The sequence below is a fragment of the Lithobates pipiens genome, unplaced genomic scaffold (genome assembly GCF_037356315.1).
Source record: "Lithobates pipiens isolate NorthernLeopardFrog02 unplaced genomic scaffold, aLitPip1_a1.2 Scaffold_23, whole genome shotgun sequence".
NCBI classification, from domain to species: domain Eukaryota; kingdom Metazoa; phylum Chordata; class Amphibia; order Anura; family Ranidae; genus Lithobates; species Lithobates pipiens.
The window spans coordinates 293485727-293498573 of record NW_027507785.1 but is presented as its reverse complement, the minus strand read 5'-3'; the positions used below and the strand labels follow the sequence as shown (position 1 = coordinate 293498573).

At 42.0% G+C, this 12847-nt stretch overlaps 1 protein-coding gene across 2 annotated transcripts in view; it reads right to left on the bottom strand.

The window, feature by feature from the left end:
* Nucleotides 1-12847, bottom strand: part of TTLL7 (tubulin tyrosine ligase like 7) — a 329157-nt gene that overhangs the window by 136336 nt on the left and 179974 nt on the right. The gene's annotated exons all lie outside the window — the stretch shown is intronic.

The window sequence follows — 12847 nt, the reverse complement described above, 5'->3', positions numbered from 1 at the left end:
TTAGTCAAGATGGAAGCTGCCAGTTCAGGGCCGTGAGAATCAAACTAAAATTCTGTTCAAGAATAATTTAAAAAAAGTTATAATGGTCATTACCCATGTAGCTGTAAAACCTTTTTTTATTTTAAGAAACCAGTTTGGTTCTATTAAAGTCCTGCATGCTATAAAGCCCTGAATAGTGTGGCACCATTGATACTTAGGTTTAAAAGGTAAACAAATGTTGTTATGTTCTGGGTAGAGTAGGGTTAAAACCTCTGTTAAACGCAGGGGTTTAACCCTACTTATATTCTGTGTGTGCTTTCTGGGGAGCTTTCCCCTTCCTCCCAGAGACACAATCAGAAATTAAAGGAAATCTGCCCCAAGTGAGGGAAATTCCCTTTTTAGACTGTTTTTAGAGCAAGTGTCCCCATTCAAAAAGTTGGATACACGTGGACTGAAAGTTGGCCGGTTCAGCAGGAACAAGCCAAATTTTGATATGTGTGTGTGTTTCCCCTTCAACAGAAGTCAATCATCGGATCACCTTCTGTTGAACAGAATTGCTGTAAAATTTTATTTCAATCAGCTGCTGCAGCCAATTGGCTGCAGCACTGACCAGTATATTCTGATGACGGAGGAGCATCTGCTGTTAGAATACATTTTATTTTTTACAGGAGCTGATTAATCTAGCAGCATGTCTTTGAAGTTTTGGAGGAAACACATGCAGACAGAGGAAGAACATGCAAACTTTGTGCAGGTAATGTCGTAGTTGGAATTTAAACCTATTACCCTGGTGCTGCCAGGCAAAGGTGCTAATAGCTTATCTACTGTGCTGCCCCATATGCGTTTGACTATGCATTGATATGTTAAATTTGTGGCATCCTCCAAAGTAGGAGTATTATTGTTAAACATAAACTGAAGACAAACAGCTGAATAGGCAGTTGAAATATACGGATTACACAATAATTTTTACATTTCCTTTATCCATTCTTGAGTATAAAGAGCGCCATACATGGATAAAATTTCAGCTAGTTCAGCAGGGACCAGCAACATTTTGGTCCATGTAAGGGCACCCTGGATGTACAACTAGCCTGTTTAGTTATATCATTGTATTCTGTGGGCAGGGAAGGCTCCCTCTCGGCAGAACACAATAGAGCTGCAGCGGGCATTCCCCCTTTAACACGGAATGTGTTGGTGAGAGAATTGAGCAATTTCTTTCCTTTCACCCGTGGTGGAAGAAAAGAAAATTGCATAATCTATGGCCTGCTGTACACAGCTTTGCTGGACCAAATAGTCAACACGGTGATCTGACTTTATCCCTGCTGCAGTAAAGGCATAATGCTTGTTCACCCTATTACCTCCACCCTGTGACTGTGCAATAAAGGAGACTTTACTTTTACTGTTAGGCAGAGATCACTCTGGTTTGATGCCACCCTTCATTGTCACCAATTGTCCAGAATCCTACATGACATGGGCACTGCAGGACAGGGTCAACCCCACCTCTCTGCCTGTACTGTGCTGTAGAAGCATCAACTATATACAGCTTATCCCATGGCAGCTTCTGTACATCCTACAGATGGAGGGACCATAGGATGGATGGCTCATAGGCGGACAGTAAGCAGTGCCCCCCCCCCATATGTTGTGGTATAGATCTATAGGTGGGAATCACCTCCCTATTATTAGGGTGATATGATTTAGAATGCCCCCCCCTTGGGTGTACCTATACCTGTCCCTCACATTCACCAGGGTTCTCATATTGGGACTACATGGACACTACTCTTGGGGATGTTACACTGGAATACTTCATATGAGGAGGATCAAGCGGCCCTTGTATCTTGTACTATTATAACAGCGTATTTGCATTGAATTGTGGGTATACATACCTATGGATGCCTGAGTTAGCACCCTTGTGTTGGGGGTTTACATGTCTCATTCAATCTGGTACTATATCATGATTTATTTACCTTCCGGTATACTGACATCAGGTATCTGTCTACTAATTAACAGGCAATTAACATTCTACTTATAAGAATTGTCTCCTTATGGGATCTGTTACCTACATTTGACCACCACATTTGACCACATGGTAATTATTCAGTATACACACTGTTATGTCCCTTCCTGGGATACAGGTATACCACTGGTGGTTAATTATATATATTATATTCATTTATTTTAGTGTTTGAGCCATCATTCTGGTTATCCATTACAGCATAGATGCCTTTCCTTCCTCCCGTTCGGAGGAGGGCTCTTGGTCTGGTGTGCCCCTAAGACCGCCCTGGGCGGCTAACGGGTGGATCTCCCTACCAACAGGTCTAACATATGCATTTATCACTTGTGTCTTATTTAATCATATGATACTATTTGATGCAACTAATGTCATTTTAGGCAATTTTTCACCTTGTTGTATGGGTCCTGAGAAAACGAAATGTTTGGGAAAACGTCGACCTTACAGACATCTACCATACATTACGTATGCTGTAATTGGAGATCATGTTCATGCTATGACTATACATGTTTTTATTGTACTTTGGATAACAATTTGATACCCCTGGTTTCTTGGGATTATAGTGTCTAATCTTATGTACCTTGTATTTTAAGCATTGTATAATAAAGCTTATCCTTTTATTTTATCCGTGTCTCCATCATGCTGCTGCTATAGTGCACCATTGTAGGGACTGGAAACAAGTTTTCCAGAAATACTATTTGATTATCTATTTTTTCTTTGTGTTTGTTTGGATGAGGCATTATCTATCCAGTTTTTAGTGTATACAGTATACAGTGCTGTGTTCAGCAGCAATACGGGGGACTTACCATCTGCTGCCGAAACGAAACTCAGTCAGCCTGAACGCTTCTAATGCCGCGTACACACGGTCGAACTGTATGACGTACTTAGTCCGTTGAAACACATTTCAACGGACAATCCGCTCGTGTGTGGGCTTCAGCGGACTTTTTCAGCGTGCAGTCCGGAGTACTAAGAATTTCGGTTTGCCCAAAAATCTTTCCGTCGTACTTTGGTTTCAGCGGACAATACGGTCGTCAGTATGCTAGTCCAACGGACTAAGAATGGCGCATGCCCAGAAAGGATTTACAGGGCTGTGTCTTGGACTTCCTATTTCTAGTCCCGTCGTACGTGCTGTACGTCATCGCGCAAGCTTTCGTCGGACTGTTTGTGTATCCGTGTGTGGTCAAGTCCGTTCAGTGGAAAGTACGCCGGATTGTCCGTCGGATTGTATGACGGACTAAGTCGTCATACAGTTCGATCGTGTGTACGCGGCATAAGCCATTCAGGCAGAGCCCTGATTTTTTTGATTTTTTTATCAATAAATACAAGGCTTCTTCTGACTAGCTGAGGTGGAGAGGTGGGCGGATGACGTCACAATTTTCACCTCATGAATTGTACTTTAAGCATGTCTACCCACATGTACATACATTCTTACAAATTCTACATACAAATCAAGCTTTTAAAACATTAACCCATGCTGATAAACAAATATTTTACATTAACGTGTATAAAAACATTAAATCGCATATACATTCCCTTTAAAATGTCTTTCTAAACCCTCAAGTGTTTTGGCTTTGAAAAGTCTGTCTGAAAGGAAGCCTCATTATTATTCTGGTCAGACATGAGGTGGGGGGGGGGGGAAGTATGGCTTATACATGATTAGCACCATTTCACATCCATTTAATAACCATTAAATAACTAAAGTGTTCTCAGCAGGTTACTAAAACCTGCTCCAGTCATGGATGAACTTCCAGTGAATAGACTGAATTGTGGAAACATCAGAAAAACAGTGACTGGCATGTCAGTGTCTCCTCAGAATGATCGCAGGACATGATTGATGGCTGCTGTTTCTATTCCTGGACCAGCCGTCTACGGAACAGGAGCCTTCAGGTGAAAGCGGTTTAATTGACCAAAGTCAACATTTCCGCACTAAAAATATACCTCAGCTCTGTCAATGCTACATTTCATCAGAGCTAGATACTGACTGCCACAGCATTGTAGTATAGAAGACGCAGGATTGTTTGTTCTAGTAACTGTTCCAATTCAATTGAAGGTCTGGTATAGAAGGTTTTCTTTTAGGCAGCTCTCCAGGGAAAAATGGTCGTAGGTCGGCTTGTGTCTTGGATTGACTGGTACACAAGGAAGAAAAAGATCCATACATGTGTATGCAAAGTCAATACACTGTTTTTATTAACCTCCCTGGCGGTATGATTATTTCAGATTTTAGGTGCTGAAAGCGGTACAATTATTTTGCATGGTAATTTGGCATTTTATATTGTATCTGAAATTTTTACGAATAACTCACTTAAATCTGTCCAAACCAGAGTCTAGCAGACATCCCGGGTATGATAAAGTTTGAAAAATGAAATCAAATTATAATATAATAAATAACTATAAATAATTATACCAAAAAATAATATAACAATAATAAAAATTATTCAATAATGTAATCAAATCAAAAACACAGAAATTTGCTCAGTTGCAGAATTGTCACTGTCATTACTTTTACAATATTTGATGACGGATCTCCCCACAAATTGCTATCGCTTAATTCTGCGAGTGATTCTAATTTATTATCTAGCTGGTCTAAAACCATTTTTGATGTAAAGGGACAGTTTTGGTTGCTATGGACAATCTCCAGTTTCCAGGCATAAATAACAGTTTTTATAAGATAAAACTACATGCAGGGCACTGGACAGAACACTAGGGACAAAGGGGATGTGAAATAATTACATACAGCAATGTAATCTGTAAGATTACATTATATTGTATGTAATGTGTGTGTTTAACTTTTTGAATTTGGCGCCGTTCTCCATCCCCATGTGTCGCAACGCTCACAGGGAACGGAGCCCGGCTCCGTGATAGATCGAGCGAGACGCGGCTCACTCGTACAGCGCGGAGACATCGCTGGATCCAGGGGACAAGGTAAGTAAACCTCTCCCTGCATTCAGCAATGCGGTCCCGAGTCTGGCTCGGGGTTACCGCTTTTGGTACAGAATCTCCACCCGGTAAGCCAGACTCTGGAATACCGCCAGGTGGGTTAAAAGAGACATTCAGTAAAATCCAGCAGGGGTGCCTTATCAAACTGCCTAGAAACTGTCCAATAATTGTATACAAGTCAGCGGGTAGATCATGCCTGCCTTTTCGTGACATAAAGCCACAGGCTTTCATTGTGCACCATTACAACCTTCCAGCCGCCAGCATCGTAACAACCAATGATGTAATCGGTTGATAAGGAGGACGTTGGGCGCTGACATAGCATCCTTGTTTGCGCCTACCCTCCCCCTCTCAGTCAGCACTGCGATTGCATTAGATGAGTGAGGGAGAGAAACTGAGGGAGAAGAGAAACATTGGAATACTAGTCGTACCAGTGTGTAAATGTATATTCGATTTGGAAGAATAAATCACCTCTAATGTTGGCTGTCCAATGTGTGAAGATGTTGCTGCATTATGTAAAACTATTAGTTTAGTATTTGTACATTTTACAGTGTGGTGCCTCAAGATTGTGCATCATTTTAAAGGGCGCCTTGACTGAAAAAAAGGTTGAGAAACACTGATCTAGACAGATATATACAGAGTGATCCTGGAGAGTAATTTCTGCAATGATAGGTATAAGAATCTGCTCCAGAAGCTCATTTAGGGGCCAAAGACTTGGAACTAGCTTGGAACTTTAAATCAATGTATGGTTCGATTTGAAATCATGGTGGGATATATTGGGTGAAGTGGCGACCACACTCTGTTGCCATGAATTTTTAACACATTCATGGTAAAATGCCATAGGCTTTACTTTATCAAAGGTATCCTACTCTGATTCCACCCCTAACCATGCACTGATTCAGTGTTCAAAGGATTAAAGTAGACACCTAGTCCCAAAACTCAGTAGCAAGTTTTGTATACATTTTCAAATAAGATTTTTCACAATTGTAAGGTTTTCAAAACCAGTCTTCATGATGCTCCTCACATCCATAACACCTTAGCCCTTGTACACACGGTCGGACATTCCGTCGGAAAATGTCCGATCGGACCGCGTTGTCGGATAATCCGACCGCGTGTGGGCTCCATCGAACTGTTTCCGTCAGAATATCCAACGGACCAAGTTTTCCAGCTTGGCTACAAAATTTTCCGACAACATGATCCAATCGGACTTTGTCCGATCATGTGTAGAGAATTCCGATTGGACAAAGTGCCACGCATGCTCAGATCAAATTCCTACACCAAAGCTATTGGCTACTAGCCTGAACATAGTCCCGCCATAAGAAATAACATCATCACGTTCTGAATGATCGGATTTTACGACAACTTTGTCTGACCGTGTGTATGCAACAGTTTCGGACAAAATCCGTCGGAAAAAATCAGACGGATTTGGTTGTCAGAATGTCCGACCGTGTGTACAAGGGCTAAAAGGGACTAATTGTCCTAGGAATCCTCCTCCTTGGGTGGAGCAGCCACAGAGAACCTGCACTACCTCACACCACCGCACAACATGGACAGGCAGTGATGAGAAATCTCTCTAGTCGGGACAAAGACTGCAGCAAAATACTTTTCCAGTACTTACACCCTGAAGCCTGACTGACCTTACTGGGCATTTTACCTTACGGATAGATCTATGGAGGATCTATGAGTTCAGTCACCTGCTTGAAAGAGGGTAATTCTACTCGTTACATATAATCTCAGAATTGTAAAGTTTGCTCCACTACATTTTTGAGATGGAAGGGAGGTTAGGCACACTGATGCAATGTTTTAAATCACTTTAATATCTATGGAGGTGACTATAGCCATATCTTTGACTTTGATAATGTGACCATACATTTTATATTACTTTGTCTTTTCCCACTCATGGTCAGGTCGCAGGGTTCTGTCTACCTTTGTGATGCCTTTGTCTCACTTGGCTGTTTATTGTATTCTTTGTAAAACAAAAAATAAAGAATTTATATTTAAAAAAAAAGTTCCAGTAAAACTGAGAGGGGTTAGACTCTCTTTTAGGGTATTATTACTGTCAGTGTCTTCTAGGCCCAATGACAACCACTCCCCTCATGTCTTCTCCTGCTGTCACAGGAACAGGAAGTAGTCTCAATGAGTCAGGGACAGCAATAAAAAGTTGACAAATATTTACTCTTCCCAAATCTATCAAAAATGCTTGGCTGCAGTTGGCCATTCATTCTCACTTACTGCCTTGCCATGTAGGGCAAAGTGGAATTGTCTCAAAAAGTCAACACCACCCTCTGGACCACTTATACTGTACACACATTACCAATGCCCCCGCCACACCTTCCTCCTTTGCAGCTGTCCACAATACCAGGCACTTTCGGGTATGTAGAAGTATGTAGTTTCCATTCCTGTGACGATGCTCAGGTCTAGCAGCCTATCGCTAGGCCTGAGCACTGTCACATCACAAAGGGAGTAAAGTCACTGCTCTGTTTGGTCACCAGCGCCGGCCATTTTGATACTGGCTAAGGAGATACTGGCTAAGGCGAAGGAAGGCTTGGAAAGGAATTGCTGGTAAGGCCACTATAGGAACCAAAGAGCTTCCAGGTTTTATTGGCATAGCTTAACTGAACAAGCTGAAGTTAGTAGCTGGTTGTCTACCATGCGCAGCTGCACCAGATTTTGCATATCCAGTTTTAGTATAAAAAAAAGGTTGTCTTATAAATAAAATAAAAAAATAGAAAATTTACTTTTTCTAAATAGTTAGTGTTTAGTTACATCTCTGTCCCCTATGCAATATACTGTAGCTACTTTTAAACAAAAAATGAGACTCCCACTTTCTGACTCTACCAATTATTTCTTGCAACCATGCGTGGACATCGTGGGGGTTATTTACTAAAACTGGAAAATGCAGAATTTGCTGCAACTCTGCATAGAAACCAATCAGCTTCCAGTTTTTATTGCCAAAGCTTAATTGAAATAGCTGACGTTAGAAGCTGATTGGCTACCATGCACAGCTGCACCAGATTCCGAGTGCTCTAGTTTTAGTAAATCTACCTCACTGCCTGTTCTGCTGCACAAGAGGCCAAAAGGACAATGGAGTTCACTGGGTTCACCGTGAAATATTTTGCTGTGGTTAATGGAAATTGGAAACTATTATGCCTCCTAATCAACAGTCTTTCCAAAGTCTATTTCTGAAAAAAATGAGTATTAAGACTTGTGTTGCATCAGCAGAGATGTGAGCCCCAGCATGAGATGCCACACTGTAGCGTGTGCTCGTTAATGGATCTCGCGGCAGGCTTAGCAAGAGATGCCTAACATGCCATATTTTAAGCAGCCATATTATAATTACTGACCGATTTTCCCAGTAGATGGTTTATGAGTATTACTCGCCTTTTGTCAGGGCATTAATAACTGGAACACAGATGCTGCAGCCATATTGCAGCCGCTTCATCTTCCAATGTGTGTTGTATTTTAAATGAAGCATAAAATAGGAAAATGAGCTGCCTAAATTAGTTTGTCTGTTTAAGAAAGAGCAGAACATTATTGTGAATATTTTCTGTGAGTCTGGTTCCTTTATCGCAGTAGTAAATTGGAGGGAGCCTTCGGGCACAACTACGCAACAGCAGTTCCTGTGCCAATCTTGATGCACCTGACTTTAATGTGATGTTTCTAAAATACTTGTTTAAAAGTACGTACACGTTAAACCTGAAAATATCCAACCTGTTTTCAATGCACTGCTTTTTAATAAATTATTTTTCTAAGACACGGCTAAACCCATTCCTGTGCAGTAGCTATATAAGATACAGAAAAGGGTCGGTCCACAAAAAAGTAATAGTTATGAACATTTCATGAAATAGAAGAGGAAAGGAGAGCTAGACTCCAATATGGGGCCAGGGAAAAGAACGGAACATCTTTCTTTTTTCAAATTCTTTATTTGTAAAGGAAAATAAAGTTTCCATCAATATAACGAAGGCACCAGGGGTGCCATGGCACATCAAATATAGTTACAGTCCAGGGTAGTGCAATCAACTGTAGAGTTGCTCGGAAGCAAGTCAGCGTAGCATCATTGACATGCAGACGAGCCTCCCACTTTAAAGGTTTAGGTGGTAACCATGCACATTCTGCTCATGTTGAGTTGCACGAGTGGAAACTTCACATTTTAGGACAGAAGGAAGCTAGATGATATAAACACTAGAGGTCGACCGATATGGGTTTTTCTCTGGCCGATGCCGATGCCGATATTTAGAAATCATGGCGGCCGATTGCCGATATATGATGCCGATTTTTTTGGGCCGATATGTTAGGCCGATTTTATTTTATTTATTTATTTATTTTTAATCCCCCTTGATCTAACACACCTTTCCCACTGTGGCGTTTTAAGGCGCTTTTGGGCTAAAAATAGCACCTGTAAAGTGCCTGCAAAATGGCTCCCCTGCAGTCTGTGTGAAAGACAGAGCAGCACGTTTGGAGTGGTGTATACCGCTCCTCCACCACTCCTGCCCATTGATATGAATGGGCACCACTGCCGAAGCGCATGCAATGCGATTTGGCAGCAGTGCTTCATGGGCGCATTTAACCTCTTCCTTGGCCGCTAGCTGGGTTATATGTGCCCCACTAGCAGCCAAATAGCACCGCTAAAATGATGGTAAAGAGCCGCTAAAACTTGCGTTTTACCATCAACGCCTGCCCGCTCCAGTGTGAAAGCAGTCTTCATAAGTGATACAGAAAATTTCTTACAGTTAAACATTTATTAAACAAAACAAACCTCCAATCAGTTTACTTGTATGTATGATTTAGATAAAAAAAAATATATATATATATATATATATATATATATATATATATATATATATATATATATATATATATATAAAATAAAAACAGGTAGTCAAAACTTTTGGACAAAAAAAAAAATGGGCTAAGTTTACTGTTTTTATTTTATTTTTATTTTTTAAATGGTGTATTTTTTTCCCCAAAAAATGCATTTGAAAGACCTCTGTGCAAATGCCGTGTGACATAAAATATTGCAACAACCGCTATTTTATTCCCTAGGATCTCTGCTAAAAAAATATATATCATTTTTGGGGGGTCTAAGTGATTTTCTGGCAGAAAATACAGGATTTTTACTTGTAAGCAACAAGTGTCAGAAAAGATTTAGTCTTTAAATGGTTAAACTGAGAACTTCTACACACAGAGATGACTTAATTCATTCAAGTGTAAACATTGTATCATTTAGTTCTTTTCTTGGCAGCCAGCCCAGAGTGGAGGAAAGGGTTGCTATGACGACTCAGTCAACTTAGACTGACTTCTATACAGAAATCATTTCAAAGTCCCGCTGTAGTTCTAAATCGGCTTTTTATCAGCACAAATCGGCCGATGCCGATTATTTAAAAAACGGCAAATATCGGCCGATATATCGGCCGGCCGATATATCGGTCGACCTCTAATAAACACAGGGTCACCCAAAAGGGTGCAGAGACAAGAAGTGAAGAGGAGAGGGAGGGGGAAAGGGAGAAAATAAAAAAGGAAGAGGGGGGACCAGGCTGATGGGACGCGTAGATGCCACAGTACCAATGACAGGAGGACCTCAGTCCCCAGAGCAGCTCTCTAGGAGGGCCTTCCTTTCATCTGAATACATGTTCCAGTATACCCATATTTTCATGTATTGTTCTCTTTTATTTTGAGCGATAAGTACCAGATCTTCCAGGGTATTGACGCTCCTGACCTTACTGAGCCACATGGCGATGGAAGGAGGATTGGGGTCTTTATAACAAAGAGTAACAGAAGGCTTTGGCAGCAATGCCCAAGTGATGAAGGATTGATGTCCAAATCTGTATCTGTGAGCAGTGGAGCAGGAAGAAGGTCGAATCCCTCGGGATAAGAAAGTCAGTGAATTGTTGACAGATCCTCTGTACCTCAGACCAGTAGTGTTGAAGCTTTGAACAGGACCAGAAGATGTGAAGGAAAGTTCCCTTCTCGTCTCCACATCTCCAGCAATGCTTCAAAGCTTCCAGAAAATATTTACTCAAGACTGATGGGGCAATATACCAGTGCATTAATATTTTATAGTTGAATTCCTACGTCTGCGTGCAGATGGATGATTTCAGGCAAAGGTGGATGATGTTTTGACGCTGGGCAGTCATGAAGGTCCTATCAAGATCCCTTTCCCATTTGCCAAGACTCGGCATGATAAAGTCATCTGCAGGGGATATAAGCCAGGCATACATCTTAGACAGGGTGCGGGGAGGGGGTCTTTGTCTTCACAGTAAGATTCAAACAGCGTCCGCTGACTCTGAAAATGTGTCGGGGGGCCCAGAGTTCGGAAGAAATGCTGAAGTTGAAGCGCCTGCTAGAAAGATAATCTAAACTGACCATTCGGTTGCATCAATTGGGAGATCATGGGCCATGTGTTAGCCATTAGAAAGTGGGAGACTTGAAAGTAGTTGCTCTCCTGGAGATTCCAAAACTGACCTTGTTCTACACCCAAATGGAAACCGGGGGTTTCTCAATATGGGGAACACAGGAGAACGAGCAGGGAAAAGTTCCGGTTTCTTACATGGCATATGACCGACTCGGAGAGTGGGTCCTATGGTGGGAATGCGACTTGAGGGAAGCAGACAGGGAAGTAAAGCACCATGGCGCCCAGTGCAGGGGAATAGGACTAAACTGCTGTTCTATGTGCGTCCACAGCTTTAGATCTTTATGTCTGCACCAGTTTATTACCCTGCCATGGTGGGCTGCTTGGTCATATTTACGTGCTTCCGGGACAGCTACCCCTCCATATATTTTAGGTAGTGTCAGAAGGCGCCTACCGATCCTAGGCTGTTTGTGTGCCCAGATGAACTTGGTAAGAGGGTATTGATTTGACGAAAGAAGGTCGAGGGGATGGAGATATGTAAAGTCTGAAAGAGGTACAGAAACTTTGGCAAGATGCTGATTTTGATGATGTTACAGCGGCCGAACCAGAAATATAAACCTCTATTCCATTTGTCTAGTAGGGCACAAACTTCACTGAGCAGGGATAGAAAGTTCATCCTAAATGTATCAGCTATATTTGGGGGGATATGGGTGCCCAAGTACTTCAAAGCTGAAGAGGTCCATTTAAAGTTGAAGTTGAGCTGTAGGGTGTGACACAAGGGAGAGGGCAGGGTGATTACCATAACCTTGGAATTGGAGTAGTTCATTTTCATATTTGAGAGTGCTCCATAATGGTCAAATTCTTTCAGGAGATTCGGTAGGGAAATATGCGGATTGGTCAAGGAGAAGAGTAGGTCATCCACGTAAGCGGAGACTCTATAGGTGAGGTCGCCCACCTGAATGCCGGAGACATCTGGGTTTAACATAATCCTGTTCAGGAATGGTTCAAACAAAAGGGCGAATAGTAGGGATGAGAGAGGGCATCACTGGCAGGTACCGTTAGAGATTGGGAACAGCTCTGAGAATACCCCCATTGGCTTTGACTGCGGCCCGCGGAGAGGAGTATATACTATATATGATATCCAATGAAGCATCTGCTCCCCGAAACCCATGTGTCTCAGGACCACAAACATAAGGGCCCAATTCACCCTATCAATGCCTTCTCTGCATCAAGACTAAGGAATACGCAAGGAGAGCCCGTTTGGCGAAATGTACTAGATGAAGTACTTTAACCGTGTTGTCCCTGGCCTCGCGGGAAGGTATAAAGACCACTTGGTCCAGGTGGACTAGTTGGGTTAAGAAGGATTGGAGCCGAGAGGCAAGTATTTTGGTAAAGAGCTTCAGGTCCACGTTGAGCAATGAAATCGGCCGATAGCTGCTGCAAACAGAGGGATCTTTCCCTTGTTTTGGGATGACTGAGACGTGGGCTAACAGTGATGCCAGGGGGGACGAAGTAGTCTCTTCTCGGCCATTAAACACTTTTACCATATGTGGACCTAACAGGGGTAGAAGGGTCTTGTAGTA